This window comes from Tribolium castaneum, unplaced genomic scaffold (genome assembly GCF_031307605.1).
Source record: "Tribolium castaneum strain GA2 unplaced genomic scaffold, icTriCast1.1 ptg000099l, whole genome shotgun sequence".
Classification (NCBI taxonomy): Eukaryota; Metazoa; Arthropoda; class Insecta; order Coleoptera; family Tenebrionidae; genus Tribolium; species Tribolium castaneum.
In genome coordinates, this window is record NW_026986696.1 from 10,001 (window position 1) to 17,500 (window position 7,500).

General features: G+C 38.4%; 2 non-coding genes across 2 annotated transcripts; both read right to left on the minus strand.

Moving 5' to 3' along the window:
- Window positions 1-248: 248 nt before the first annotated feature.
- LOC135267808 (5.8S ribosomal RNA) lies at window positions 249-405 on the minus strand. The gene has a single exon (XR_010336180.1). It is a non-coding gene; the product is annotated as a 5.8S ribosomal RNA (ribosomal RNA).
- A 2,058-nt stretch (window positions 406-2,463) lies between these two features.
- On the minus strand, window positions 2,464-4,386 carry LOC135267811 (small subunit ribosomal RNA). Its single transcript, XR_010336183.1, has one exon. It is a non-coding gene; the product is annotated as a small subunit ribosomal RNA (ribosomal RNA).
- Between the last annotated feature and the right edge of the window lie 3,114 nt (window positions 4,387-7,500).

Consider the following 7,500-nt stretch of genomic DNA (forward strand, 5'->3'; position numbering starts at 1 on the left):
GTCTAAACCAACTTGTACCAACAAACTAATAAGAATGTCAGCCGCTATTGCGTTTTAGGATGCCGCGTTATTATTTATATTGTTTTTATTGTTGTCTACGTTGCATAATATTTTATTATGACAACCGACAATCAATTAACAATTATAGTAACGCGTCATATTTGCACCCAACACGCTCCGACGTAATTGTCTACACAACATTGTGCGCTGTGTTTAAGACAAAAACCGAGCAGTCTTTGAAATTGACACGACCCTCAGCCAGGAGTGGTCCGGGAACAGTATATCCGAGGACCGCAATGTGCGTTCGAAATGTCGATGTTCATGTGTCCTGCAGTTCACAAGTTGACGCGCAATTAGCTGCGTTCTTCATCGACCCACGAGCCAAGTGATCCACCGTTCAGGGTAATCTTTTCAAACAAATTTAAAATATTATTACATAACGCACCGTTCCACATCGAAATCGTTTCATCATCACACAACAACAAAAATAACTACTTAAGGTTATTACAATTGTGATGTATATGTGAGAAACGGACCAATCGAAAGAAACGTTCGGCGTTATATTTTATAATATTTTATTTAATTAAAGTGGCATTTGTTTCTACTTATCGAAAAGAGTATGCAGTTATAGTTTAAGTTTACATAAAGAATAACCCGATGATATTAACGTTTTATAAATACGTATATATATCTATTAGGTTTTTTTTCTCTATCAACTTTGTCTATAAAACTCTGCTCCTTTTGCGATAAGCATTATGTATATTTATTAAATAGAAAATATGTCGAAAAACCAGACGTTTTCTTCAAACAAACGCCACAGCTACAAACTTAATCACAACAATATTTACCAAACAATACAATTGTAGGGTGTTTTGTGTGATACGTCGTTTGGTGGGCATTCTAAGAACGTCCGTCGACATAAAAACGAATCAAAAGAAAAGCACAGGCAGTGCAAAACGTTCCTTCGTCAGTCGGGCGTATATCATTTAAAACCCACAGAATCTAAAAAAGTTAATAAACTTTTTTATTTAGATTCCTACGGTTCGTCGCGTCGTTAAAGTAAATTATTACTTCGACGCATGCGGAACCCAGGTACCCGAAAACCGTAAGCCTAAGCGTTTTTTTCCAAACATCACTCACTATCGATAAAGTAAATTGATTTTATGTATTTATAAATGTGCGTTTGTATGTATAGTAGTATAGTAGTAGTATATTTTGTTATTGGTTGTTTCGAGCTTTTTATTGTTATAAAACGTTTTTGTAGTCTTGTACATAAAGTACAGACGAATAGACAGCCCCTTTTATTTATTAATAAACTCCAACCATTTACAAATTAAATTACAACTACAACATCTCTTTTACACATTAATTATACACCATCTTTATTTTCTTTTTTCCGAAGCGAATACGATGAAGAAAATACGCAAAGACTGGCTTACAAAACCGTAAGCCTAAGCGTTTATTTTTCAAACATCACTCACCATCGGTTAAGTAAAATGATGGTATGTATAAATGTGTATTTGTATGTACAGTAGCGTATTAATTTTGTTGTTGGTTGTTTCGAGTTTATTTATTATTATGGTTTGTATGTATAAAGTTTTAGTCTTGTACATAAAGTACAGACGAATAGACAGCCCCTTTTATTTATTAATAAACTCCAACCATTTACAAATTAAATTACAACTACAACATCTCTTTTACACATTAATTATACACCATCTTTATTTTCTTTTTTCCGAAGCGAATACGATGAAGAAAATACGCAAAGACTGGCTTACAAAACCGTAAGCCTAAGCGTTTATTTTTCAAACATCACTCACCATCGGTTAAGTAAAATGATGGTATGTATAAATGTGTATTTGTATGTACAGTAGCGTATTAATTTTGTTGTTGGTTGTTTCGAGTTTATTTATTATTATGGTTTGTATGTATAAAGTTTTAGTCGTGTACATAAAGTACGATCGTATTGGCAGACACCATTATTATTCATTCATTCATTCTTGTTTGTTATTATAAATAACTCCAACCATATACAAATACTACAACAACAACAACAACATCTCTTGCACATTAATTATACACCACCACTGTGTATTAGTACTTTTTTTCGAAGCGAATACGATGATGGAAATACGCTAAGACCGGCACTGCGAAAGCAATAATAAAACGTTAGCACATAACCATCTTTCGACAATATTGATTCGTGTTAATGTTCGAAAAAATTCTTTGAAAACGTCGTTTACGGCACGTTTACAATCGATTTATAAAATAAATCGAAAAACGTAACAACAGATCCGCTTAATGCAAGACGACCCGTTGTTGCTTTTCCGTTCGACGCATAATAAAGAATTTTGTATGAGAATTGATCATCATACGAATAGTGTATGTATGTGTGTTTTTTGTTGATCAGCACAGACAAAATGTGTGTGTATGTGTGACAACTAAACAACAACATTTACACGTTAATGATCCTTCCGCAGGTTCACCTACGGAAACCTTGTTACGACTTTTACTTCCTCTAAATGATCAAGTTTGGTCATCTTCCCAGCAACATCGGCAACGTCGAAACGCCACCGCGCACCGGTCCGAAGACCTCACTAAATCATTCAATCGGTAGTAGCGACGGGCGGTGTGTACAAAGGGCAGGGACGTAATCAACGCGAGCTTATGACTCGCGCTTACTGGGAATTCCTCGTTCATGGGGAACAATTGCAAGCCCCAATCCCTAGCACGAAGGAGGTTCAGCGGGTTACCCGGACCGCTCGGTCAGGGAGGACACGCTGATTCCTTCAGTGTAGCGCGCGTGCGGCCCAGAACATCTAAGGGCATCACAGACCTGTTATTGCTCAATCTCGTGCGGCTAGAAGCCGCCTGTCCCTCTAAGAAGAATTGTTTGTACGCCGACAGTAAAAACCGCACATAGAGACCGGGCGAACCCGGCTCCAGCCGGCATTTGGGATGTCGAAATACGCCTATTTAGCAGGCTAGAGTCTCGTTCGTTATCGGAATTAACCAGACAAATCGCTCCACCAACTAAGAACGGCCATGCACCACCACCCACCGAATCAAGAAAGAGCTCTCAATCTGTCAATCCTTCCGGTGTCCGGGCCTGGTGAGGTTTCCCGTGTTGAGTCAAATTAAGCCGCAGGCTCCACTCCTGGTGGTGCCCTTCCGTCAATTCCTTTAAGTTTCAGCTTTGCAACCATACTTCCCCCGGAACCCAAAAGCTTTGGTTTCCCGGAAGCTGCCCGCCGAGTCATCGGAGGAACGTCGGCGGATCGCTAGCTGGCATCGTTTATGGTTAGAACTAGGGCGGTATCTGATCGCCTTCGAACCTCTAACTTTCGTTCTTGATCAATGAAAGCGTTTTTGGCAAATGCTTTCGCTTCTGTCCGTCTTGCGACGATCCAAGAATTTCACCTCTAACGTCGCAATACGAATGCCCCCATCCGTTCCTATTAATCATTACCTCGGGGTTCCGAAAACCAACAAAATAGAACCGAGGTCCTATTCCATTATTCCATGCACACAGTATTCAGGCGAAGTTTTAGCCTGCTTTAAGCACTCTAATTTGTTCAAAGTAAACGTGCCGGCCCACCTCGACACTCAATGAAGAGCACCGCGGCGGGATTGAGTTGGGCCGCCCTCTCGAGCTAAGCCCACCGGCAGGACGTCCCGCGAAACGCCAGTTAACACCGCGAACGATGAACCGGCGGCGCGGGACACAAATTCGACTACGAGCTTTTTAACCGCAACAACTTTAATATACGCTATTGGAGCTGGAATTACCGCGGCTGCTGGCACCAGACTTGCCCTCCAATTGATCCTCGTTAAAGGGTTTAGAGTGTACTCATTCCGATTACGGGGCCTCGGATGAGTCCCGTATCGTTATTTTTCGTCACTACCTCCCCGTGCCGGGAGTGGGTAATTTGCGCGCCTGCTGCCTTCCTTGGATGTGGTAGCCGTTTCTCAGGCTCCCTCTCCGGAATCGAACCCTGATTCCCCGTTACCCGTTACAACCATGGTAGGCGCAGAACCTACCATCGACAGTTGATAAGGCAGACATTTGAAAGATGCGTCGCCGGTGCGAGACCGTGCGATCAGCGTAAAGTTATTCAGATTCACCAAGTTGTACGATGACGGCGAAACCGCCACCGATTGGTTTTGATCTAATAAAAGCGCTCCTTCCGTCTCCGGTCGGAGCTCTGTTTGCATGTATTAGCTCTAGAATTACCACAGTTATCCAAGTAAATGTGGGTACGATCTAAGGAACCATAACTGATTTAATGAGCCTTTCGCGGTTTCACCTTAATTTGGCTTGTACTGAGACATGCATGGCTTAATCTTTGAGACAAGCATATGACTACTGGCAGGATCAACCAGGGAACTGTGTTTTTGTGTTTTTTGAGACAGACGAGAGAATAAAATACTCATCATCATCGTTTATAAAGATGAAGAATATGCGCGTTTGTGCGAAACAATCTAACATATAAGAAAGTAACGCCACGCTGTTTCTTCTTTTCTTCGTACGATATAGAGATAAATGTATCGTCATCATCGTCGTCGTAGTCGTTAAACACCACAACACATATATCGGTCAATAAAGGCATAATAATAATATTTATAATATTATTTTTTACCTTTGCCGATTTAAAAGTTCAAACATTCTCTTCACTCTTCGCAAGATTGAATGCGACGTGAATTTATGAAATTCTTTCGAATCCATAAACGTTACGAATATTATATAAATATTCTCGCTCGGATATTAGAGAGTTGACGCATTTATTATTTTTGTTTGTTTAAATCACAAACATTTGTTAGTTCAACAAAGTTTGATTGCATAAGGACCGCCAACGTAAGAGAATACGTTTTGCCGCATCCGCAATCTCGCTGTGGGGAACTGGGCGAGCCACAAAATCACAAAATAAAGCAATCTCGCAAGCAAAGCCCTATTCGAATTCGATAGCGGAAATGTGCAATAAACGTCGATAAATTGGAAGCAAATGCAGAACGTATACATAATCGGTCGTTTTGTCGTCGTCATTTATGATAAACTTCGACTAAACCGTTACACCGTTCATATCGCCTCACTCAACGCATCGACACACACCACTACCATATGTATACCAGCGCGACACCGATCGAGGCAGCCGCTCGGTATTGGATGTGCGCACCGCTCCACTGACATAGCTCCACAGGCGACGTCTACCGAAGCGCACAGCTCTATAACTATAAGGCATACACACAAAAGGGAGAAAATATTTTAAATATTGATAATATTAAAAAGTCATATTTTATATTTAAACCATTATAAAATTTAATTATAAAAACGTTTGTTTTAAAAAAAATAATTAATTAATAAAAACAAAATTATTTTAAGCGCCGTACTTCGTAAACGTCGTACTTCGTTCGTCGTATGTGCAAAGTCAAATGAATGCTGTAGTTAGTCGCAGTTGGAACGTCTGAATGTCGTACAACGTAACAATAATTTTGAGTGCCCTAATGTGTAGACGTCGTACTTCGCGAACGTCGCACTTCGTAAACGACGTACTTCGTGAACGTCGCACTTCGTAAACGACGTACCTCGTGAACGTCGCACTTCGTAAACGACGTACTTCGTAAACGTCGCACTTCGTAAACGACGTACTTCGTGAACGTCGTACTTCGTAAAGGTTATGCAATATTAATACACATTTGGTGTATTGCAAGTTGCATTTTAATAAATATTATGCATTTTTATGTTTTAATTTAATATCTAGGCCAAAATACTATGTTTATTTAATTGTTAAATGTGTACGTTTATTTATAGATACGTAATTTACATCAAAATTTGTTTTTTTTTTATTATATGCAAACTACAAATAAAACATTTAATATTTTTAAACGTCGTACTTCGTGTAAGTTATGCAATATTGATACAAATTTAGTGTATTGCGGGTCGCAATAATATTAATTTATATTTGAACGTAGTACTTCGTGAAGGTTATGCAACATCAGTACACATTAAGTGTATTGCAGGTTGCATTATTATTAATTTATGTTTTCTCACTTTTTACCTTCATATAAAAAAAAATTTAATATTTTTGGACGTCGTACTTCGTAACAGTTATGCAATATTGATGCACATCTGTTGTGCTGCGGGTTGCATTTTATAAATTTAATGTATTCTTATGATTTACTTTAATGTCTAGGCAAAAAAACATTTTTGATTAGTTGCTGAATGTTTACATTTATTTACAGATACGTAACTTGCAAAAAAATTTGCTGTTTTTTTATTATATACAACACAAATAAAATTCTTTAATATTCTTGAACGTCGTACTTCGTGTAGGTTATGCAATATTGATACAAATTTAGTGTATTGCGAGTCACAATAATATTAATTTATACTTGAACGTAGTACTTCGTAAAGGTTATGCAAGATCAGTACATATTAAGTGTATTGCAGGTTGCATTATTATTAATTTATGTTTTCTCACTTTTAACCTCAATATAAAAAAAAATTAATATTTTTGGACGTCGTACTTCGTGAAGGTTATGCAATATTAATGCACATCTAGTGTGCTGCGGGTTGCATTTTATAAATTTAATGTATTTTTATGTTTTACTTTAATATCTAGGCAAAAAAAACAATTTTGATTAGTTGCTAAATGTTTACATTTATTTACAGATACGTAATTTGCAAAAAAATTTGCTGTTTTTTCATTATATACAACACAAATAAAATTCTTTAGTATTCTTGAACGTCGTACTTCGTGTAGGTTATGCAATTTTAATACACAATTAGTGTATTGTGGGTTGCATTATTATTATTTATTGTTTACGTTTTACTTCATCACTTTGTGAACGTCGTACTTCGTTTGTACTATGAACGCTGCATTTCGTCGCAGTCGGCAGCACGTGCGAATAAACGTCGTACAAGAAAATCACGATTTTGAGTGCCGTACTTCGCAAACGTCGTACTTCGTCTATACTATGTACAAAGTCAAGTGAACGCTAAACCTCGTCGCAGTCGACAGCGCGTGCAAATAAACGTCGTACAAGAAAATCACGATTTTGAGTGCCGTACTTCGCTAACGTCGTACTTCGTCTGTACTATGTACAAAGTCAAATGAACGCTAAACTTCGTCGCAGTCGACAGCAAGTGCAAATAAACGTCGTACAAGAAAATCATGATTTTGAGTGTCGTACTTCGCAAACGTCGTACTTCGTTTGTACTATGTACAAAGTCAAATGAACGCTAAACTTCGTCGCAGTCGACAGCAAGTGCAAATAAACGTCGTACAAGAAAATCATGATTTTGAGTGCCGTACTTCGCAAACGTCGTACTTCGTCTGTACTATGTACAAAGTCAATTGAACGCTGTACTTCGTCGCAGTCGGAAGCAACTGCAAATAAGTCTTACAAGAAAATCATGATTTTGAGTGCCGTACTTCGCAAACGTCGTACTTCGTCTGTACTATGTACAAAGTCAATTGAACGCTGTACTTCGTCGCAGTC